Source organism: Protopterus annectens, chromosome 10.part0 (assembly GCF_019279795.1).
Source record: "Protopterus annectens isolate FY-2018-M chromosome 10.part0, PAN1.0, whole genome shotgun sequence".
NCBI classification, from domain to species: Eukaryota; Metazoa; Chordata; order Ceratodontiformes; family Protopteridae; genus Protopterus; species Protopterus annectens.
The window spans coordinates 941,985,333-942,011,457 of NC_056744.1; positions in this window are offsets into that span (position 1 = coordinate 941,985,333).

The window sequence follows — 26,125 nt, forward strand, 5'->3', positions numbered from 1 at the left end:
TTGTCACAGTCACCCTCTTCCACACATCTATGTCCGTCTACCTTAGACGTATTATAGTGTGTTGTCCTTACATATATGCCTGTATTCCTATCCACTGTGTGTGCAAGGCAGGTGTGGTGCATACTGACATGTGTCTGCACTAAGAACTGCGACCGCCAGATATGTCCGGACCACTGGTGTTTGCAGACATGGCCTTCATGTGTTTAAGTGTGTGAGCATGCCCAGTATGACCATTCAGTATGTTGTCGACTGACATTGCCTTCATAACTTCAAGTGTGTAAGCATGCCCAGTATGGCCAACTGTATCGCATGTGTTACATGTCCAGATAGTCTGTACTGTGGTGCTGACCTTTGTGTTGTACACCAACAGGTAGCATGCTGTGTCTGCAGGGTATCCATCAGTCATGTGGCATTGACTGTTGCTACATTTCTGCATAGCGGGGGGGACACACCTGACTGCATCTACATTCCTACACAGGAGCGGAAGGGGCACACCTGAATGTTGATATAAGTGTACGTTAGATGTGGGGCACACCTGACACTTGTACACATTTACTAGTACTGTACTGGTATGTCAGGCACTCCATTTCATTGTGTAGTATTATCCACTGTGCTGGCTAGAGGCATACCAGTGTACTATAGATCTTAGCTTTAATTACCAACATATTAGTTTCTGACCTCCTAGCCTTCACAACCTACATCCAACTGCCTGGCCTGCTGTAGTCTGTTTGTGTGGGTCTGTGGGAGGGGTTACCCATAGGGTACATTCAGAGGCCATAGTACAGCATTTGTTTGTGTTGGTCTACACCTGTCCAACTGGTTGAGACTTGTGTGGGTCTTATGGACACACATGACACTCAGCCCATTACCTGCAGTGGGTTTTGTCACGCTGTGTAGTACTGGCTGCTATGGTGACTCCAGTATGTGTTACAAATGTCATGGTGCCACTATGGGTGTCTAGTGTCTGCTGCCTTAACATTCGGCCACCCAATTCCCTTGCATGCTCACATCCATTCCATAGCTACAGGTACCAACACATTCTGCTACATTTATCAATTGGTAGGTTGATTGACTTACCATGAGGGTGTGCCAGACTTGAGGATACTGCTGGAGGGCTGCCTATGTCTGATGCACATAGTACACTCCCTATACATGGCTGAGCACAGGTATTGTCATGTTTGGCATCCCTTTTACTGTCTGTGCAAGTCAGAGAGGGTGACATTCCCTGGGTCCCTACTGTGTCAGTGCATATGCTATGCGTTGCCTCTTTGCCAAGGCCAGGTCATACTGGGCATGCCTCCTTCCGCCTGAGTCTGAGTCACTCTACGCCTGTACAGGCCTTGGCATTGGTGGGGGGCTGTGTGGCCCTGCCCCATTCTGTTCCTGCTGCAGCTGTTTCCGCAGCATCATATTGTGTAGCATAGCACATACCATAACAATTTGGGTGCATGTAGCTGATGAATACTGCAAGGCTCCACCGGATGTGTCCAGACACCAGAACCATGACCTGAGCATCCCAAACATACACTCTATTATATGTCTGGCCTGTGTGTGTGCCTCATTATGGCATTGTTGTTCAGGTGTGTGTGCATTTCTGATGGGTGTCATCAGCCACGGCTCCAGTGGGTACTCAGCATCCCCCACTAGGTGACCGTAGGGGATGTCCATATTGGCAAAGTTGTGGTACAGCTGCGTCAGATGCCATATTTCTGAATCATCATAGCTTCCAGGGCAGCCAGCACACACATTCATTATAATGCCGTGGGCATCACATACGACCTTGGAGTTGATGGAGCGGATGCCCCTGTGGTTGATATGGGCCCTACCCTGTTCACCGGGTGGTGCTTTGATGCATAAGTGCATACAGGCTATAGCACCCACTACCCCAGGGTAGTCTTCTATTTGGTGGAAGAGACACATATTGCTGGTCAACACCTCACATGTGTTGAGGAAATATACATGCTCACTGGCATGTACTGACATGGCATCCAGGAACTGATGGAATACTCTGAATGCTGATGCCTGTGAGATCCCCATGATATCCCCAATTGTGCTTTGGGAGGTACCTGTGGCTAGTATACCTTGGCCTACACATACCTTGGTATCCACTGGGATGGGTTCCCCTCAGCCTGTTTGATGTGTCAGGTGTGGCTGGGACAGCTCAACAATCTGCTGTAGGAGGTCTCTGTCCACCCTACAGTGCTTCACTATCTCCAGCTCATGTCGCCCCTGGTAGGTTACCCTGAGTTTGTACACTCTTCTCTGTCTCCTCACTGAGGGTTGTTCGGCAGCATTCATATCTTCACCACCCTCAGCCTCTTGCACATGTTGGTCTATGTTGCCTTCTGCAGCCCTTCTCATTTTGTAGGTTTGTTTGTTAAAATTTCCTCGCATGTATACACCGGTGGTGTAGAGTGTGGAAAAACCAGAGGAGAGGTGTTTGCTTAGCTTACAGCAGTGTTCTGGGCTGGGCTGATCTGCTGCCCCTGTAATCGGCTGATTCTGATACATATCACCTGTCAGCTCAGCTAGTCCACCTTGATTACTCTCCTACTGCTGTTGTCCCTCCCAATTGCACTAGGCAGGTATAGACACACCCCTAGCTTAGCCGTGCTAAGCTAGGAGCAATCCTGAGCCACAGGGCTCCAATCCACATACAGTATGCCTGACACCCCCCCCATGATGTCACCCATATCCGAGTCCTGCACTCGGCTATCTATACACATACACTCTTGGGACCTGCCTCACACCCTGGGGATAACCGGGATTCACTATCCTTTACCTCATTTGCATACGATTGCCTGCTATTGCATTGTTGCATGATACATACTGAGCCTCCCTAAAACTAACCACTGCTTACCGTTGCGCAAACCCACACACAACTGCTTAAAAGCGCCTTACTCACACCCTATTCAACAGCCCTTGCTCTGCCCAGCAACAAAACAACTGGCCTCTGCAAGGCTCGGAACCAGGACATTGCACACCACAGATGTGCTTTACCACTAAGCCATGTATATATATATATATATATATATATATATATATATATATATATATATATATATATATATATATATATATATATATAGTATATATATCTCAAGAACAAACCTCGTGACAACAAAGCATTACACAAGAATGAAAAGAAAACCACTGGTGTTAATCCCAAGGCAAGTGTGTTTCTGTGTGACACACGGGTTCAGACTGTATTCAGGGTAACATTAGTGCTGCTGACATTACTCACCAGACCTATTGCCAAATGTATGGGTATGTCTTGCCAACCCAGTCTCTTGGATGATTGTGACATTTATGGCCACTAAATAGGGAAACAACAAAACACGCTCCTCAACACATCCAGTGGCTAGCCACTCACAGCCACTAACACATAGGATATGACTGACAAACACATACACCTGCTATGCCTTGGAATAGAACACCTACCTGACTACTTTATCACCCTACAGCATTACGCAGTTACAGAATGCGCTATCAAGATTACTGGGTCACATCAATCACAGAGGAGTATTCCTAGGTGGGTGACATCATCAGCCTTGCCAAAGTTGAGTATAGGAATTGTACAGAGTGTGAGTACTCTAAAAAGCATTGTTCTGTCCACTGGCAGATGGACACACACACACACACACACACACACACACACACACACACACACACACACACACACACACACACACACACACACACACACACACCAGTGATGGGATCAGAACACCTGCCTATCTACAGATCACTATTACAGTACTATGCAGTTAAGAGTTGCACCACAGAGATTACACATTCCAAGGCAGTCATCATGACCTTCTAGGATTGCGGACATCAACAGGGATGCTGACAGTTATGATGTACATAGCTGTGAACCTGTGTGTTTAACGTAGGAGCCCATCCCGAACAGGAGTATGCCTTTCTGTGGAATGGACGACTACTATCACTATACAGGGTTACAATCGCCATGCTCATACACATAGTAGCACATAACATACACAAGGTGTCAGTGGGCATGCTCACACACACAGTAGCACAGGGCTGTTTGGAATGCACTATGAGTCCAAATACACAAGGTTATACTGGGCATGCTCATACCCTTAGAAGCACAAGGCTGCTTAGGATGCACTCTGATTCTAAACACGGAAGGCCAAAGTGGCCATGCTCATACAGTTAGACGTACAGAACATGCTGTAATGGTCTCCGGTGTTAGTAGTTGTCATTGTTAGCAGGAACACTGCACTACATGTATCTGACACTGGTCATCTAGATAACACCTGCTGCTCTCCGACACCTTAGATGTATCAGTCTATAACAAGCACAATACTATCACTCACAGTGATTTCATGCTAGGAATGGCAACTGCTTGACCAACACAATGAGCCCCTGTCCTGCTGTAATTACGAGGTTGTCTAGTGTCTGTCAGTCTGGGATGACATGACTGACAGAAGACAAGCCTTTGTCACAGATCACATGCATCCATGATTCAAGGGAGTGTTGATAATATCTCATTCACATTTGCCCATATAGTGCCATTCCAAGGCAAATGACCTAAACACAGGATAACACCCTGACACCTAGAAGACAATTGCATTGTATGCTTATGCTAACCAGTGCTAGATGTGTTGCTGCTGCTGCTTGAACCTTCAACTGGGAACTGAGAATACTGACATCTGTGCAGTGAGGAACACCTGGTTGTGGGTGTTGTTGTACACTAACACTACCACCATATAACTCACAGACCAACATGGGCTAACACATAACACTGGTATGGTCCACTCCAGGTGGTGGTGTCCTCACATTCATAATGGCTACTCACATGTACAGACCAGTACTCGAACATATATCATCACAGATGACCCAGGTGCAGGTCACAGTGTCAAAAGCTGCATTCTAGGATGTACTCCTCTGACACCACCATGTCCTCAGACCACCAGCACACATCCATACATGTGGTATGACATGTAATGGAACAACACCAAGTAACCTTTGGTGGACTGTAACTAGCCCTACAACAACTGTGCAGAGTACCCATGTACTGACACAGTTACATTATGTGTTATGCAATGCAATGATACCATTGTTTGGAACCAAGTCAGCTGTACACATACCAGGGTCCCTCGGATATTGACTGCATTAACAGATGACTTTTGCTGTGCACCACTGAGTGTGTACACAGCCTGACATGAAGCTATGATTGTATGAGATGTTTATGTGGGAAGCAGATTATTTTGACATTTGTGTAGGATATAACCTGGAATGTGGACAGGTCCCATGCAGCCTGTAGGTATGGCATTAGAGAGTGCAGCTTGCACCTGCATAGTTGTTATTACAGGGGCTCTGTAGTGTACATGGATATATGAATGTGTACCTGTTGGGGGAGGCAGTGTGTTTATGTTATCCAAGACCCTATCTGGCTAAACAGGTGCCATTTCCGTAGGTGCAGTACCTGTCACACCATAGTTCTGTGAAGCACAGCAGGTGTTGTTGTTGCCATTATGTTTCATGACACAGCTATGGAATCCTCTGTGTTTGGCCTCATAATATGTGGATGAGTAGTTTCACAGTAGAGTTGTGTGGCATTATATGGTGTATCTGCATCTTACTGAGGCTGACCATGGATCAATTTCCACTCGTGTGTATTGACCCTTGCAACAGTTACTACCTTCTGTGGTACAGTTTAAGGCAGGGTACCACTGGTTTGCCTTCATGGTTGTGTTTGTTTGAATCCTGTTTATGTTTCAATGGCATGATCGCTGCACATATGTGAATGCCTAAAGTGCATTTGTGTAGGACCAAGCATTTGCACATGCATTGTACATCTGCATGGGTGCCATGACAGTCACCACTTCGCTCTTACAGAGCATAACATTGGCTTTGAAGACTGACCATGTGTGGCATACTGTTAGCCTTGTTGGTGTGACTATGGTGATCCAGGTCATTAGTGTTGATGACATCCAACATGCATTGAGCACATGTGTTGGCACATGATGAATCTTCCCGGTTCATAATGGGATAGCTGAGTGGCCATGATTATGGTGTCCTGTCTCACAGCTGGCATTCCCCATTACAGCACAATGACAGTTGGGATTTCTGAGGCATGGTGGATGATCTGTCACAAGGTGCAATTTGGATTACACTTTCGCACAAAGGTAGTTGCTCAGCATAATGCATCTTACATTGTGCAAGTGCAACTTGGGTGGGGGTGTACATATCCCTCAGGAAGTTGGACACACCTGTGGCCCATGTTTTCCAATAAAGGATGTTGGCCAAGAGGTGAGGTATGTGTTATAACATGGTCATGCAGGGGTGCTCTACAAAGCACTGAACCATATCTCAATCACTGCAAAGATATGTTCTCCATGTTTCAGATTGCCATAAGTGAGTCCATATTGAGTACCTGATTTGTATAATTGAGTAGCAAAACCCACAGTTTATTTTTTGGCTGTCCCTGTTGCACCAGTGGACTTTCACTTGAACCTGGCATGATGAGAGCACTATAGGGGACGCATGGGCCGTTGCCAGTATCCAGATACTCAGGGGTGACAGGTGCAGATAACCATGTTATCCCAGGCAGAGAGATGCTGGATACTCTTTGAATTACACCAGTAAATGTCACGATTGTGGAATACAATCCTTGTCCCTGTACTGCTGCATCATTCTGGCCACTGGCAGAATGCTACCCAGGCCTTGGGACATACCCACATGGGCTACATGACCTGACATTTCCTACATGTGTTTCCATGCAGTCCAGGCTACTACATCACAGGTCCTGCACAACAACATAGCATATGCCAGTGACATGTGTATAGTTCTAAGGGTGGTCAGAGTGTATGGGTATGTGGCTAATCAATGCAGACAGGCAGTTGACAGTGTGTCTGCCCTCATATAGCTTGTTGTGTAACATAGTGCTAGGGTTTGCATTCACAAATGAGTACTGTTGGCCATGTGTCCAGCCACATGTTCTGAGGTGTGACACAACTATGCGAATTATGTCATACAGTCTTTGTAGTCTGTTGTCTGTCTATTCCAACTTGGGAGGCCTCTTGCTTGGCCAGATACTTAGAGGCCTCTGTGGATGTGTGTGATATCTGCTGGAATGTGTGTGTGGCCTTACTGTGTTCTGGTAAGGGTATGTGTTGGTTGTGGTGATGAGATGCATGTGTTAACATACACATCTTGAACTGTCTATTCCAGTCATGGGTGTAGTATGGACTGCCTCCATGATCACCCCTGTAGCTGCATCCCAGACAATGTGTGGGGTGCGGTGTTAGGTGGGTTTGGCAGTGTACATGGCATAGAGATTGCATTCCCCCAGGATGGCCACATACACAAAGCTGACACTAGTAAACACCAGTAGCTGAGTAGTGGACATGCCTGTATGAGCATTCAGTACAAGTACCACATACTGCATTTAGTATACTTACTGCTTATGAAGATGTTTTAGACAGTGATGCTCACATGTAAATATTTGAGTTATGGACATGGCAATACTAGCTATTACAGGAACTTGGTAGCTACCTTTAGTAGCATTCCCCCTCTGAGGGCCACATCACATCCTTATAGTTGATTACAGATGATGCAAGTATGAACAGGGCTGTATCCTTGTCTGGGTATAAACACACATACCCAGCAGAACCATGAGCTCTGTTGGGCACAGACACCCACTCCCCACACAGAGTCAGATATCAATAGACTCTGCTGCCACTATCGACATGATCAGGATATAATCAGATATTGTATGCCATCACCTATGAAGCTGCTATTACACATGGACAGCAGTTTCCTACATCTTAAATGCCTACTGCAGATGTCACACTGGAGTTAAAGATGATATGCACCCTGTTTCATTACCAGTACTGTCAACATATTTCCAAGCAGCTGTTAATCTGGCAATGAGAGGTTAGGCTTCACAAATCTACATGTTCAACCAGTGTGGCTCTACTGTCAATATCCACTCTATGTAGGTGTGCACATAGCCATTTGGCACAGCCCTGTAACAAGGGTCAGTACACGTTTGCAGAACATGTACACATGCGCAGCTGTCATTGATTGCAAACAATAGTAGAGAGGTGGATATTAGGCAAGGTGAACTTTTAGGCAAGGCTCATAAGACAAACCCACCACCATACATAGCACATGTAACCAGAAACTGAGGGTATTGCTGCTCAATGCCAGAAGTCTAAACCTCACATTGCACACACTCGAGGCACTCCTCAGTATGGAGAACATCGATATCTGTGCAGTAACAGACACCCGGTTTAAGGATCCAGAGAGCACCCCAGCACCACCAGGCTATAACTCATACCACACCTTTCAGCCACAGAGCCCAGACCGTAACACAAAAGGTGGGGGTGTATCCATATTCATCAAGGATACTCACACCTCCATGTTAGTTGTGCAGCACAATGCATCAGAGATCATCCAAGTGCCAGTGACAATGGGGCAACACTGCAATCCAAATTGTAGCTTGCTACAGATCACCCACCATGACCCCGGACCCACATTCCACATTTCTGGGGACACTGGGAAATATGCAGGTCCTACCAAACACCCTAATACTGGGTGATGTCAACTACCCAAACATTAAGTGGGAGAACTACTCGAGTACTAACTCCCTTGCCCAGCACTTCCTAGAATTCCTCGACTCTAACACCCTGGAACAACTGGTCTACACCCCCACCAGAGGGAACAACATATTGGACCTGGTCATCACCAACATGGGTGATCGGTGCTCCACACCCAATGTCAACCCCTCGCTGGTTAGATCAGACCATAGACTAATCACTATGGATATTCACATTCCACCCACAACCCCAAACAAGGAAACCACCATGGAAATCTTTTCCAAAGCAGACTTCACGTTGCTTAAGCCCGAGGTGGAACGGTTCACAGCCCCCACGCCAATGGACAATGCTGTCCAAGATGCTGAAACCTATACAAAGGCACTCTATGATCATCTTCAGGAATGCATGGATCATGCTATCCCAAGTCTAACCTAGACTCACTCCTCCAAGAACAGGAAATCAGTCTGGTGGACCCCTGCCATACACAGGCTCTACAATAGTAGGAGGTAACTAGTATAGATAAGAGCGAAATCCCTAGAAGGACAGAGACATCCCTGATTAGTATCAGCAAGAAACTACAAAAGACAATTTCCCAAGTAACCTACAGACAACCACAAAGCGTTCTTTAGCTATGTCAAGAACCTAAGTGGGAACTCTCAGATCTGCTCAGAGTTGGTGCAGACTGGCACAAAATACACTGAACCGACTGATATTGCCAGCATTTTAGCAAACATGTTCAGTGCAGTCTTCACACCCCTCTCAACCCCTAAATGGCCCTTAACCATACCAGAAGAATGTATGGCCCCAGCAATCACTGACACACAGGATAAAACAGCCCTATCCAAAGCCACAAATACAGCCTCAATGGGACCGGACAGTATCCCAGGCTGTGTCTTACATGAGCTCCAAATGAACTAACCCCTCACCTAAACACACTGTTCAAACACAGACTCTCTACAGGCTACATACCCACAGAGTGGTGCACAGCAACAGTGATCCCACTCCACAAAGGTGGTGCCACAAAAGACCCCGGGAACTATTGCCCTATAAGGCTGACTAGCCTGGTCTGCAAGGCTATGAAGCGCATCATCATGGAACTCATTAACAGAGACATTGGGAACCTCCAGACACTCGACCCAACCCAGGTCTGCTTGATGAGTGCAGATCATGCCTACTGAACCTGTTTGACATCTTACAGTCACCTATACTTTAGGTGTGGGGTGTGGCAGTTCACATCTACTACTTGGACCTCGCTAAGGATTATGACACCATTCCACACTCAGGTATTGTTTATATACTCAACAGCCAGTACATAGACCCATACATCACAGGTTGGGTTGCCAACAGGCTTACACACAGAACCCACATGGTAAGCCTAGCAGCCTCCAGGTCCAGCTCTTAACCAGTCACAACTGGTGTCCTACAGGACTCAGTCCTGGGACCCCCACTGTCTGCCATATACTTCTCAGAGGTACAGGCAATCACAGGTGGACTACAGCAGACCGTGTTTGGTGATTACTGCAAACTGGGGGCCATAATTGACAGTCCAGCTGTCACAGACATCCTTCAAGGGGCCTCACATAGACCAACACAGGATGTCACAGTCATGGCCTCCAGCTAAAGGCCACAAACTGCATGGTCATTCCATGTTGGGAAACTAAACACCCACATATTAACACATGAGTGGCAGCCACTTTAATACAGATGAGGTAATGGGTATGTGGGGACTACATTAGATAGTGATCTCTCCTTTGACAATCACATCTCCAAAGGACTTAGGCCATCCATCTATGTAGGCCATCTGATTACTTAAGGTTTCACATCTAGACATACTGAGGTTATTGTGCCCCTTTACTCATCACTCATCAATCCCATCATCAAGTATGATAACCCATTTGGGATGTACCTCAGAAGACACATCTGACAGCTGGAGGGTCCACGGACATACCTTGCCAAGAGCATTACTGGCCTCATACATGTGTCCTATGCTGCCAGACTGCATGAACACTTGCATTACTCAGTGGCATCTCATTTACTCAGAGATGATCTTTGCTGCCCAACAAAGACATGTCCAAGTCAGGCTTAATGGATATGCTCCACCTTTGGGAATCCATGTCACAGTGAGCCACACACTGTAATGAGCTAAACCTTGCCACAACCATAACTGGAAGATGCTGGAGTGACAGATTCCTGTCACAGGTACTCCCCATGCTTTGGAACTACATCCCTGATTACATTATACAGAGCCCCTCACTAACACTCCAGGGACACCTTGCAAACTGGATGGGGAACAGTGGGTACACCCCAGGGATCCTACAATTGGCTCTGTTCCACAGAGGGACAGTTAGTTAATCAATGGGGTGGCGACAGCTGACACATTTTGGCTAGCCATATGAATGACCTCGGGCAGTTAGCCACATACCTACCTATGTACCTATGAACCTATACATACAGTATCAACACATGCTGATAGCTTAATTTACTGTTCAGGTGTTGACCTACCTTGTGCAAATAGCTGTTGTGTATGCAATAGTTGAGGGCTGCCTCTGTAGGATGCACACAGTAGACCATTTACAGGTGGTCTTGTGTGTGTGCCATCCATGTTTACTGTGTGTGCAGGTGGAGAGGGGTGCCAGTCCATAGGTGCCTACACTATCAGTGTGTGTGCTATACATTCCCTCTTTGCCAAGGCATGGGCATACTGGGCATGCCTTCGTCTGCCTACCGGGGCTGGCTCAGGGTGTTCATGGTCTGAGTACCTCTGTGCCTGTGGGGCCCTTGGCAATGGTGGTGGGCTGTGAGGGCCTTCACCATTCTGTCCCTGCTGCAGCTGTATCTGCAGGATCATATTGTTTAGCATGGCACATACTATGAAGATGTGGGCACACGTGCCTGGAGAGTACTGCAAGGCTCCACCAGATATGTCCAAGCAATGAAACCGTGATTTCAGCATCCCAAACACATGCTCTATGATGATTCTAGTTTGTGCGTGTGCCTCATTATGGCATTCTTGCATGGGTGTGTGTGCATTTCTGATGGGAGTCATCATCCACAGTTTCAGTGCATAGCCAGCATCCCCCACCAGGTAGCCATATAGGATGTCCCCCCTGGAAAATACCTGTTACAGCTGTGAGGCATGCCAGATGTGGGAGTCGTGATAGCTTCCAGGCCTGCCAGCGCACACACATCCATGATAATGCCCTGGGCATTGCACACAATCTGGCAGTTGATGGAGGGGTATCTCTTGTGGTTTATGTAGTGCCTACCCTGCTCACCGGTTGGTGACTTGATGTGTATGTGCTTGCAGTCTATTGCACCCAGTATCTCTGGGTATTCTGTCACATGGTGGAAGAGACGCATATTGCTGGCCAACTCCTCCTGCGTTCGGGGGAAGTATATGTGCTCATTGGCATGTGGTAACATGGCATCCAGGAACTGGTGGAGTACCCTGTATGCTGATGCCTGTGAGACCCCCAGGATATCCCCAGTTGGCCTTTGGAAGGTACCTGTGGCTAGTCCAGTTGACTCATAATGACTAGTCCCCCACCTTTATTTGGTTTCACGACCCTATGATCTTTAGATTGTATCAGATCATTTAAACACTTTCTCTCCTCGTGCATTAAATTGTCATTTCTTAGAACATACATGTTACATATCATCCTAAATTCCCCTTCACAAGAATGTTCAAGTGGCATGACCACTGGTTTGTTAGGGGAAATAAATGTGCTTTTTCTTTTTAAGCCTTCTTGAATCGGGGCTTGTATGGTATTTTTTGCATCAAAAAATAAACGAAGATTTAATTGCCTAGTGAACAATTTTAAGTTGATAATTAAATTCTTGATGTTGATCCTATGGCTAGGAACAAAAGTGAATCCTTTACATAACATTTTTACATGTGTCTCATTGAACTCAAAGTTGCTCAGATTGTACAATGTAAAACCATGTTAAAACAGTGGTATCAAAATCCTGCCTGTCCATTTCAATAGTGGAGCCAGGGTCTATATTAGAAACCCGAACGCTTACCTTATCAAATCGCTAAATGTCGACCCGTCCTTATCGAAACACAAAAACATCGAACGTCCAGAAGAGCGAAACCAGAAACGTTGAATCGTCATTGTTGGCCTTCTGCAGTATAGCTCCGTAAGGTAAGTGTGCGATAGTTACGGACCTTAGGGTTAGGGTGCTGGTTAAGGTAAGTGCATAGATGGTAATGTATGTTAGATTTAGTCTAGGGATTTGTTAAGTGTATGTGTGTGGATTATTTAGTTTGTTTGGGTTTAGCTTTTTAAGGTAAGTGTGTGATAGTTACAGACCTTAGGGTTAGGGTGCGGGTGAAGTTAAGTGCATACATGGTGGTATATGTAAGATTTAGTGTAGGGTTATAAGTAGGGTTTAGTTTAGGGTTAGAAGTAGGGTTTTGGTTAGTGTATGTATGTGGTTCATTTAGTTTGTTTGTATAGGTAGTATGTAGCGGGCAGTGGGGTGGGACAAGTATGATAATTCGACGTTTTGAATTTTGCGGTTTAGGGCATTCGGTGTTTATGTGGTTCAATGAGGACGGGTCGACGTTTAGGGATTTGATAAGGTAAGTGTTCGAGTTTATAATATAGACCCGTGGAGTCATGCAGCTCATTTTCCACAAACATACTGTTAAACATTTCAAAGTTATCAGTTGTTACCATAGATTCATTAACATTGTTTGAGATATAAAAAACAGTATCAACATTATCAGCACTTGCACCCCCCTGGATTCGGCTGGCCCGGAGATTTCATTTTCTTTTAATTTAAAAAAAAAATGTTTTTTTTTTCCTTTGCGTCAAGTTGCACAGATGGAACAGGTATTTATGACCTGATTTCATCTTCTCCATCTGTGCAACTGATAGCTTACGTCTTTAGCTTCCGTGCCCGCCCTGCGCACAAAATTTGAAATCCAGAAGACGTTGGGACTGCAGACGAGTGTACAAGTGATAGGTAAGTGTGTGCGTGTGTGTTTTTAAGTGTTTAAGAGGTGTGTGCAAGTAAGAAATAGGTAGTTAGGGGTGTGTGGATGTAAGAATTAGATAGGGGTTTGTATGCATTAGGAGTTTGGAAGTGTTCTTCCAAATAAATGCATGTGGGTTTCTGATTTCTATGTAACAAGTGATGGAGGAAGAAGAGGTTTCCCTCGTTTCAGAAGAAATGGGAAGTGATAATTCTGCCTAAGTAAAATTTGAAAAGTCACAAAATAAAATGATACTGTCAATGTAGCAATTTGCTAAAGATTTTGAAGTGTTGCATATAACATTATTTGCACTTTATATCTCTTAAGGAGATCTTAAGGATTATCATGACACTGGAAGAAGTTACTTTTGGTCTTCCCTCATTTAGAAATTTTACTGGTCCAGTTTATTGGATCAGGGTATGTATCAATGGGAAATATGCCAGTCAGTGCAGCTGAGGTATTACTTATGATAGTTTAGTAGCAAATTTTATTTTAGTTGACAGCTGTCATAGTTCTTCCATTTATTGGTAAATGTTAGCATTGTATTTGAAATGTTTGTTATTACTGTTATTGTATTGAACAGAAGTGATTGAATGTTTGGTGCATGACAGTGCAAAACAACGCTTAAATGAAATTCCACATTTGCTATCTGTATAGTAGCAAATCTGTTTATATTTTTTATTCAGGGTTGAACATTTCAGACGCATCCAGTTTTCTCTAGAATCAATAATTTACCATGATTGTGCAATGTTCTTACTTCACTGTATTTTAAATAAGAAGTTGGTTTGCATTTACTGAGCACCTGTGGCTGTTTTGGGTGAATCAGTAGTAATGTTGTGGTTAAGAGATTCATTCAGCATAAGGCAGTATGCAAGCTGATGTGTGAGCGGCAAACTTAACAAACAAAAATGTTATGCAGTTAATCAACCACCCACTTCTGTAGGATCTAAGGTTTCAGTCTGTATTTACAGAGCCATTGAATTGCTACTTTTATTAATTGCTGTTCTGTTCACGACAAAGGGCATGTCTGCATGAGACTGTGTGGCATTATGAATCTATCGCTTATTGTGGACTGCCTTTACACTTATTTTCCGGTTCTTATCAAGTTGTATCATGGTTGCTACTCAACTCCTTTGTTCTTTACAACTTTTGCCCTTCCACACTAGACTGGCTACCTCAGAAACAGAATATTTACAGTGAGATATGTGTTCGCACACACCAGCAGAAAATCAGCACAGGGTTCCACAAAGATCCATGTTAGCACTTATGCTTTTCACCTTATTCACCAGCCACCGCCCAGCAAGCATTAACATGGCCAACACCATTTTATATGCAGATGACATAGTTCTCAGCCACTCATTAACCTTATACAAAACCATGGTAGAACAGTTACAACTCACCTTGGTAAGTTAAAAACAAAGCTAGATCTTAAATTGCTAACCATGAGTCTATCCCCTGAAAGCAAAACAAAATGAATGCTCTTGACACTCCTTAAAAACCCAACCACCTCTGTCTATATCACTCTCATATGACATAAATCCCATTGAATGTGTTATGTGTTTTTAAATACTTAGGAGTAACTCTTGTATCCAGCCTAAACATGCATTTTCACATTAACTACCTAAAGGCAAAAATAAACCCTATGTTCTTTGGCTGTCGCTAGATCTCATAATGCCTCATCCCAGGAGGAAGGAAGGAATGCAGCACATCAAATTATCCTCCAAACCCAGTTAGAATCTGTCCTATCATTACTAGTTTATGCCTTCACAAAAAATCTGAAAGACCTGCAAACTCATTCTAACAAAATATACAGATTCATTCTTATATTCCGATAATATGAACATTACTGTTTTCACACTCAGAAGACCAAAAATAGCTTTCCATAAAAGACAGAGCAGACCTTTAACTGTCCATTATCCACAAAGCTTTCCATAGTGAAACTGTCTGAGCTCCCTGAGCCATAAACTAACCATAAAAATATACTTCTTACCACCTTCAGTCACAAAGCAACTGTGCTCAGGTTTCCTTAGACTCCCAAAGACACCTTCATCCTCTGAACACACTTCAGTCCTGTCACCTAAGCTTTGGGTCCCACTAACCCCCCCCCCCTCAACTTCTGTAATTTGAACAAATGCAGCTCATTCAGGGAAGAACTCCTCACTGTAATCCAGGGGCCACCTGCACATGTGTCAGTAACCCACCAGTAGCATTAAATAACCTGAGTTTGCTCTTTGGCAGTAATGTAAACATTCCCTGATCACAGTTCATTGCTGAAAACCATACTCGCCTCCCGCTCCCACCCTTTTGCACTTACCAACCCCCCACACTAATACACCATCCTAACCTATTCTCTACCCAGCATTAACATCCCTGTCAGCAATCTCGCTCTCTCTCTCTCTCTCTCTCTCTCTCTCTCATTGTACATATCTACAGATGATCTGGTCAACTTTCCTGATTTTTTGAGGCTTGTCTTTGTATGTATTATGTTTACTTTTTCTGTTATAAGACATTGCGGCTTGTACTGTTGTGCCAGAAGCTCTACTTTAACTTCTGTGCTCATGTAAAATGTGATGTGTAAGTTCTCAGCTTTGGCTGAAATGGATCCTCTCTGGATCAGACTATATATATAATTTCTCATTCTTGAGACATCCTTGTCATGTTTCATTCCATCTTTCACATAAGCTGTCAGCCAACAGATTCCATTTCTATTGAAGACCTTGCATAGAGGTGTCCATTAGAAAAATACAGGCTTGTGTAGTACTGGCTGTTGATGTTGTGACGTCACCCCTCTGGAACAGTAATCAAAGAGCCTGAAACCTCACCACTGACACTGGTGAGAGCCATTCACATGGAACAAAAATAGATATGCACTATATGTAAGAAGTAGGTAGGTAAAGGTAGGTGTGTGTGTGTGTGTGTGTGTGTGTGTGTGTGTGTGTGTGTGTGTGTGTGTGTGTGTGTGTGTGTGTGTGTGTGTATGTGTGTGTGTGTGTGTGTGTGTGTGTGTGTGTGTGTGTGTGTGTGTAAGCATACCTCTCAACTGTCCTTGATTTTAACTCAGATTTTAGCTCTGTCCCTCTGAATCCCTTTTAACACTAGTGCCTTTTGGAGGAAAGGTGCTGCATTATACTTAATAAATAATGACAATGATTAAGAGGTACTGATTTTTGTTCCTGTATGACATGTATATTAATTCACATACTCTTATTCTGTTAATGTCTCAAGTTAATAGATGCAATATTTTAAGTGTCCCTGATTGTCCCTGATTTTTTTCTACATTTGTCCCTGATTTTGTTGAAATTTGTCTCCTAGTGGTTGAGAGGTATGTGTGTAAGTAGTAGGTGTGTGTGTGTATGTATGTATAAAAGAGAGGTAGCACACCCCTCAGCTGCCCAGGTTTTTACAGATTGTCCAGATTTTTGCCCCATATTCCTCCTAAAAAGGTTTGGAGTTGCTAAATAATGACAGACATTTGCGTTTTAGACATCATATCCTTTAGAAAAAGGCATACTAACACAAATCCTGTTAGTCTAGCAATTTTCTAAGTTCATGAGAGAAATATTTGTAATCTGTCCCTATTTATGTTAAGCTTTCGTCATATTTCTTGCACTAAGAGGTTGAGGTGTGTGTGTGTGTGTGTGTGTGTGTGTGTGTGTGTTTGTGTGTGTGAAATGTCCTAGTTAGAGTTAGCAGGTGGAATTTATTTTCAAGTGCATTTCTAAGGAATTGTGAGCTTCAAGGGAAGAGAAATTTACTGCTGCTCATGCTAAGACTACTTAAAATGTACAACTGTTTTGTTCAGCAAATGGTATCACCATTGTTGTACAGAATTTTAAAGCAGTGTTAGTAGCACAGAAGGTAGCATACTTGCATCTTGATGTAGAAGGCTATAGGTTCTATTTCCACAGCATGCAGATTTGTATTTTAAGGAGATGGGGTGCTGCAGTCCTGAGTATGTCCTCCTTTGGAGGAAATGCCTAGCAACTATGAACCTGTTTTTTAGCTTGCCACCCATTCCCTATTGCAATATACTAGCTTATCATTTTTTTTTAAATGTAGCATGGGCAATTTATTCTTTAAGGGCAGTAGGCACTGAATTTGTAGATGAAACACTGAAATATAAAGTTGTTTTCTAGCAACAACCTCTTCATTAGTTTCAGATCTCTTTAATGTGGAATTATTCAGATGACGTTTACTTCTACAGAGATTGTGCATACTGACTGACATTGGTGGATTGTAATGACAGAAGTTTAAGTGGCCTTTTATGATTGAAATATTCTGAATTGGGCAGTTTGTCATTATTGGTTCATATGTTTTGTTTCACTGCTTGCTGGAAAAAGATTCAAAACTATAAATTTAAAACATTCTAACAAGTAGTGCTGTATTATAGAAGGGATATAATTACATTATTTTATATTATAATTAAAACAATCTGTATATACTATAGTCATATGTATACTCATATGAATAAATATGTATACTTCTTATGCATGGCTACTCTTGTTTATCACAGTAACAGGAAGGATACTCTAATATCTGGGTCAAGAAATAAGGTCTAAAGCTTTTAGTTAAGCATATAATGAAGTTGTTCACATCACTGATAATAGACCCAGTTTCATATAATTAAGGTTCAACCACACAAAAGCAGAAAACACCCAGAATTTCCCTTGCCCACTCAGTAAAACTAATCTTGAAAAAAGAATTAATAATGTGCATATATTAGCGCTATTGGAATTATCTTTAAAAAGATGAAGTGATGGCTTACAACTGTGTCAATGCTGGGATTATGAAGAAATGCTCGATTAAGCATTAATTAAAAGATATACATAATTTAGTGACTGCAGACAGTTTAAGTTAAATACAACCATAATGTGTCGTGCATTCAGAGCACAGAATGCCAGCTTTTATTTAAACAGCAACTTGTGTTACTGAGAGCTAATCTTGGAAGCCAAAGAACACTAGTGTTATAAACTAATCTGTTTAAATCTGTATAATCTGAACAGGCTCATGGGACTCAGTTTAGTGTCCTACATGTGAAATACTGAGCTAATGAACACTATTCCCCAGTAGTTGTTTCTAAGTCACTTATAAATAAATAAAACAAGGGGAAGTAATTTGAGATAAAACAAATACCTTGTCTTAAAGGTAGGTAAAAAGGAAAACTCTGTTAGTACCCAAGTAAATAAAATTATTATTAGCAATGAATGAGAAATTATTCCAGTATAGAGAACTGAACAGCCAGGCCTTCTTGATCAGAATTCAAAGGGGCTGCCAGCTGAAAGTTCCCTTGAGTTAGTTGCAATGTACATGGGGTATGTAAAAAAACTTATCAGGGATTCCTAATTAAATCTAGATATCCGTAATCATTGTAGAAGTAAAGCATAAAACAGTATGCACACTGAGAAATTTGAACAGTGTTTATGGCAACTGGGGAGAAACAGCCAAGTAATGGGACCCTGTAATGGCTGCGTGGGGAGGCTGCATGGGCGGTGGGGGGTGGGGCTGCATGGGTGGAGGAGGTGGGGCTCCATGGGTGGGGTTCTGAGTTTGCACCCCCTTGCAAAAAATCCTGCAGGCTCCCTTGATTATCAGCATCCACATTTACATTTAATTCCATCTCCCATCCCTCTCCCTCTCCTTGCCGGCCAATTGGTCTGCCAATTGTTGTACCCTCTCCAAGTCTGTTGGACCCTGCTCTTCAAGTGTTCTGACCAAGGTATTTGGGATGTATATGATATGTGTTGGTTAGGTTACACTTGCAGGACTTGATGTAAAAACTTTTATTGTTATGTGATTATTTACTGACTGAACTTAAGTTGTCTATGTGGGCATGGTTTTTAACATTGTTTTTTTCATTTGCATACAATTTCTTTTTAATTTTATTAAGTTACTATATCAGCATATTGTTGTATATTATAGTGGAGTATTCAGTTGGTTTTAAACTGTGAATATTTTTAAATTTGTTAATATGGTGGGCAAAACAGGAAATTATGTCATTAACATGTACATTTTAATGTTATATAAAAATGGAGTTTACAAGCTTTACGTTAACTCTGATGAAGCCCTGCAGAGAGTGAAAGCGCTTAGTTTATGTAACATTTTTTATTGTTTTGTATGTTAAAGTGGTGTGCTACCTTTATGTTGCGTGGGTATTTTTTCTTAGTTTTGAACTACAAAATTATAAATGTTTCTCCTGTACAACATTGTTAATTGTTTTAGCACAGTTATTTGTGCCTATTCCCCCATTTCAGCCCCCCTCATTCTGTATTGTTTCCCTGTACTCCCCCTTAATATGTGTCAGCTACAGCATGTGCTCATATATGAGTACTGCCTATATGTGATCCGTTTGATAACTTTATGGCTGCTGCATGCAAGCACCTTTCTATGCCTACAAACACTATTGCTGGCCATGGATAGGTGCTTGTATGTGTGTAGGCGTGATGAGCAGCATGCATTTTCAATGCATCTATATTATCATATCGCACGCTCAGAACAGCGAACAACAGATAATCAACCCCATGTAAGCGAAAGTTTATGTTGACATTTCAGAACAGCGATTTTTTTTTCCAATGGAAAACAATTGCTGTTCCGAAACAACCCCCCCCCAAAAAAACAGTAAAACATTACTTAACGTGGGGGGCTTCACCCCCCACCCCCCTACTTGAATATACCAACTCCAAGATCGCACTACAGTGCTGAAAAGGCAAAGTAGCAAAATCAGCCAAACTAATTCTTTCCCAGGGAAAGAATTTGCTGAAACGCCGCTTCGCTATTTTGCCTTTTCGCACTTTACTGTTTGACAAAGACACATTTGACAACCTGCGTCTGCAACGGCATAATAGGGAACCTATTTAGTTAGCACTGCTGCTCGTTGTGCTAGCACACTTCATGTAAGCACCACTAGGTGCCTATATGATTGTTAATGAATCCCAGGATCTGGCTTCTATAAAAAGATTTGGAGACACTAGCTAAGGAGAAAAGTGTGTTTCACTGTTCTTAGATGACTAACTACTGATGACTGAACGGATACACAAATTTGGTAATCTAGTAATGGAGATATTTTGGCAGTTTAGCAAAGAGGGTTACATTGCAATAAAAATAAAGCTGTAATAAGGAGACTGAATTCAAGTAAAGTATGTAACCTTGGTTAATCATTAGAAAGGAAATTCTTTTTGGCATATATGGGCTTGGGAGTCAAGCATGGATTTCAAACCATAATATAAGAAAACCTCAGAATATTAAAAGACAACATGCAAAATTCATTATCTAAAGTTGTGCCCAAACTAGTATCTTTAAATAGTAAAATCAATATAAAATTGTGATCTTCCTATTAGCATTATATGTCTTAAGAATCTACTATTCCCATAAGATCATACAAAACTGCAAGAGATTCAGTATAACTGAGAGCTTACCTCTAAGGATAAAATGAAGACTAACCACTAAGCAAGCTGCTTACATGCAGATTTGTTATGGGAAATGGGATTTTCCTCATCTGCCAAGATAGGGTTTGGCATTTAATACTAACCAATATAATAGGGTTAACAAAATCTGTGAAATGAGTGGTGCAGTATCTTCTTGAATAGTAAAGACTTTTAACTCCCAGTAAAGGGCTCCTATTAGCCAAAAAGGTTTAATAATTGCAAAGCCTGTGTTGGACCAATAAAATGCATTAAATTATATCTGTGTTTAAGTATCATTGTATCATCTATATACTTTGATAAAATCAGGGAAAGGCAAGACATACGAGACTCCATGGCAAAAGTGAATGTCAGGTGAGAAAGAAAACATATATATATATATATATATATATATATATACATACACATATATATATATTTTACATATATATACATATATATATATATATATACATACACACACAAACACACACACACACACACACACACACACACACACACACACATATATATATATATATATATATATATATATATATATATATATATATATATATGGTTCCCCTTCGAATTATCTAAAACCCATAACATCTAAAATCATAACATCGAAACCATAACATCTAAAACTCATAACATCGAATTTCATAACATCTAAAATGTGCATCACAACATCAAACACTACAGATCACATGAAAATAACATCCCCTCCAGATATGATGACAGTAAACTAACAAACACACTTTTTACTAAGTTTCTGCAGGGGGGCAAGCCCCTCTGCACCCCCATGTGGGGGGCTCTGCCCCCCACACTCCCCCAAAATTAAATATGCCAATTCTAAGATTGCACTACAGTGGGGAAAAGTTAATTTCTTAACCCCACTGTATCATGATCACCATAAAGAATATACACATAATGTCTATGTCACTTACCTGTATGGCCTAAAAAACACACAGAGTGGCAAAATAAACACTATATAAATAGTATAAATTCCTACACTATATAAATAATAACTATAGAAATAAAAACTACAACATCTCATAGTGATACCACAAGATTAACAGATTAAACTATAACATTTACATGTTTGATGATACACTATTACATAGTATACATTTTAGATGTTACGAAATTCGATGTTATGCATTTTAGATGTTATGGATTTTAAATGTTATGGTCTTGATGTTTTGATTTTAGATGTTATGAGTTGGAGATGTTTTGAAGGATTTTCATAAACTCAAACTTCATGTGGTTGAAACCATCCCCAGGATTTACTATTCCTCCATGCAGGACTAGCTTAGTCCTGCACATAGGTGGCCATTTAGGAGCAGGATGGTAGCGCGCCATGCATATTAATGAGGCGTGCTGCCTGAGCTCCTAATCTTACACGGAGCATGTAAGATTGCAGGGGGTATTTCTGAGAGCAGAGCTCTCAGAATATACATGCCCCCACAATGAAGAACAGCAGAAAGGGCTAAGAAATGAGTGAGACTGCTCATAGGTGTCCACATATCCCCACCAACAGTCCCCCTCGTGTACAACAGCAAGTATGCAGAAATAAAATGAACAATCCCTTTTTTTTTCTTAAAAATCCAATTAAAGCTAACGTGTGCCCATAGCTTAGCTACGGTTAATCAGCTTAAATGGCTGAAGAGGATAACAAGGAAGATATATGCAAGTGAAGCCTCATAGCAACAGTGTAATAAGCAGAGCATTCGCCTTACTAGCAAGCATTCCTGGTTCAAGTTCCACTGCAGCACATTCCATTTTTCATGGCAAAGCACGTTATGACTAATATTTATGTTGCATAACCCACTAAATAACATATAGTAATGAATTGGAGTACTGCAGTAAATGCACATGAGGTGTCAGTATCATAATGAATAAAACACTAGTAAGCAGGTTTAAGCACCAATAAGCAGTAGTAAGCATATTTAAAAACTAGTAAGTGGGTTTAAGCCAGTTTGTGCAGGGGTAAGCAATGCACACACAGGTTAAGCAATTTTGAAGCTAACTCTCTGTAAGCATATGTAATTGGAGGTTAGCACTGCTTACCCTTGTGCAAACCTGCACAAACCCACTTACAAATGCTCAAAAGTGCGCTAATCACTCTGTATCCAACGGCCCTTGTTCTGCCCATCAACAAAATAAACAACCTTGCAGGTCTTGAACCCAGGACCCTATATACTATAGTCACAGCAGTTAACTACCACGCCATCACAGAAGTACAAAAGAATGAGGTATCAGCAAACAAGTCTTCACCATAGTAAAATCAAACTGAACCAGTGAAAGGAATCAGTATACAGACGTATGTGCCTCAACCCACTACATAACATACATATGTGATCTGGAGTACAGCAGTAAGCCCAGAAGTCAGGTGTAATTGTAATAGAGTGTTGAAGTCCCCAATAAAACACAAAGACCCCACACAGTGTATGTACACATGAATCATGGATACCAGACATACATATAAGGTGTAATGAATAATAAATCAATGCCAGAAAGGAAATATAATGCAAAGTCTAATGTAAGCAATGCTAAGCATTGCACAGGCCAGCTTAGGAGGTGTAAGCAATGTGTAGGCTAGCTAACACAGTGTGCCCAGAGGTATACCCCTTTAAACGATGCCAACCCTAGGCAAGCAGGTTTGCCCATAGCTTAGCCTTTTCAAAACCGGACAATCACAGAAAAGTGGAGGAAGTCACCCCTAGTTAAACCCAAGAGGTGGGAATACATCTTATAACTGGTTGCAGCTTCCCTTTGCAGGCACCATGTCAGGAAGGGGAGAAGGTGCACACTTTCAGGTGCAGCACTGATGCATCCAGGAGTCCAGAGTCATGGCAAGACTCCTCGTCAAAGACCATGATCAGAGACTGCTGCAGGGCCAGTACCAGGGCTCCCAACATAAGGTGGAGGCCTAGGACTGTCACGCCTATGACCTCACCAGTGTCACTGGCAGACCCTAAACTGGTGAGCAGGTCTGGCATCACTATGAAAACCTGAAGTAGCATAAGGGGGACCTCTTGGACCAGTGGATCCAAGAGGCAAGAGTGGAAGGGGATGTCCCAGCTGTGTGTAAGTATCACTCCACTATGTGTGTAATAATTGCCAGCTCATGTATATCATGGATAGGTATGGCTAAATATTCCTCTTATGTCCCCCCACAGCTGCAATGGAGCGTGTCACAAACCAGGAGGCCCACGTCAGTCACCTGGCGAGGTTGCGATGTGAGGCAGGTCAGTACTACTCATGCATTTACTGTCATAGGAAATAAAACTAAAAGTATTAGTAAATTAATTGCCTGTATAAAACCTGTATTGTTCAAGGCAAGTACTGCATACACTGGAGAACATGGCAGGAAGAGTCTCATATAGTTTGTATGTAAATAAAGCATAATAGTCTAACAATAAAGTTCTAACTGCTGGACTGCATGTATATACTCTGGTGTCATATGGTAATGTAGATTTGCAGTCACTTAATAGTAATGTTGTATTAAGCACTGTTATCCACACTGTGCACCATAAATAGAATGTGTAGGAATGCCTGTATATGACTGTAAGCCCCAGAGACCATTTAGTACAACTGAGAGACACATAGAAAACAGGGAAAAAGCAGACAACAAAACCGAAATAGCACATGCAACTGAGTTGTGAAATGTTATATTTTTAGCTCACATAGCCATGGTTTGAATCCTGGCAGTGAGAGTAGTCTGCATACAGAATCATACCCCACAACTGTACTGATATGTCCAGAATGTCCAGTAAAGTGGCCCATATCTGGTGCCTGTCAAGCTGTCCCCCTGTGAAATCAGTGGGATGATCCAAAATGTATAGGCAGCAAACAGGAAGTACAACTGATTGACACATATCTATGAGAACAAAGCTGGCACACTAGCAACTCCCCAAAACCATATGAGAGTAGGAAGCCATGTATGTCCCATTTACACCCCCATCTTGTCAAGCTGTGGCCAGAGTGTGTACAGTAACAGAGTAAGATATATATGCATATTAGTAATGTGTAATCTGGTACTGTGTGTGGCAACATTCAGGGAGTGCTAACAAACATTTCTCCCACAGGTCTGTTGGATACTAACACTGTGCCCAGAAATACAAGAATGTTACCCTGTACTGGTACTGTTTACATTGGTATTGTATGGTATTGTAACTGATGTAGTTGCTCTGAATAACGAGGTAGTGGTCATCAATGTTGCCCACACTGTCCTACAAAATATAACTGTCTAGGATATCTGTATAAGAGTGTTGTTATACAAGGTCAGAATGCCAAAGCACAGGAGAATTATAAGACAGAAATCAGATAGGAGATATACAGCAATATCTGTATACAGCACATACAACTCTGATGGACAGTTTGCACGTTGTAGCAGACGCAGGCATGGTCTGAATCCTGGGAGTGGAAGTAGGCTACATACAGAATCATACCGCACAACTGTACAGATAAGACCAGGATGTGCAGTATATGGGTCCATATCTGCTGCCTGCCCCACTGTCCCCCTGGGAAGTCTGTGGGATGATCCCAGATGTTTAGCCAGCCAACAGGGAATACAAGTGATTGTCAAACATCTATGAGAACAAACTTGTCACTGTAGCAACTCTTGAATCTGTAAGGAGAATAATAAACCATGTATGTCCTATCTACACCCCATGTTGTCACGCTGTCAAGCAGAGTGTGCATAGTAACAGATGGAGATGTATGTGAATAATGCTAATGTGTAATCTGGAACTTTGTGTGGCAACAATCAGGTAGTGCTAACAATCATTGCTCCCACAGGTATGTCGGATACAAACACTGTGCCGAGAAATAAAACCCTTTATACCCTGTACTGGTACTGTTTACTCTGGTATTGTAGGGAATAGTGAGTGTTGCAGTTTCTCTAAATAATAAAGCATCACTGATCACTATCACCCATACTGTGCTGCATAATATAACTGTATAGGAAAGCATGTATATGTGTTTGTCAAGTCAATAAAGGTTGAAGAGAGCAATAGTCTAAATATGTCCCGGTACACCTGCATGTGTGCAGAAAGAGTTGGATAGCTATCTGTACAACCTCAGCCTGGAATCTGGGCGTATGTGTAGAAACAGTTAGTTAGTGTTACCAAACATTTCCTCCACAGGTATACCAGGTAAGAGGTGTATACTGC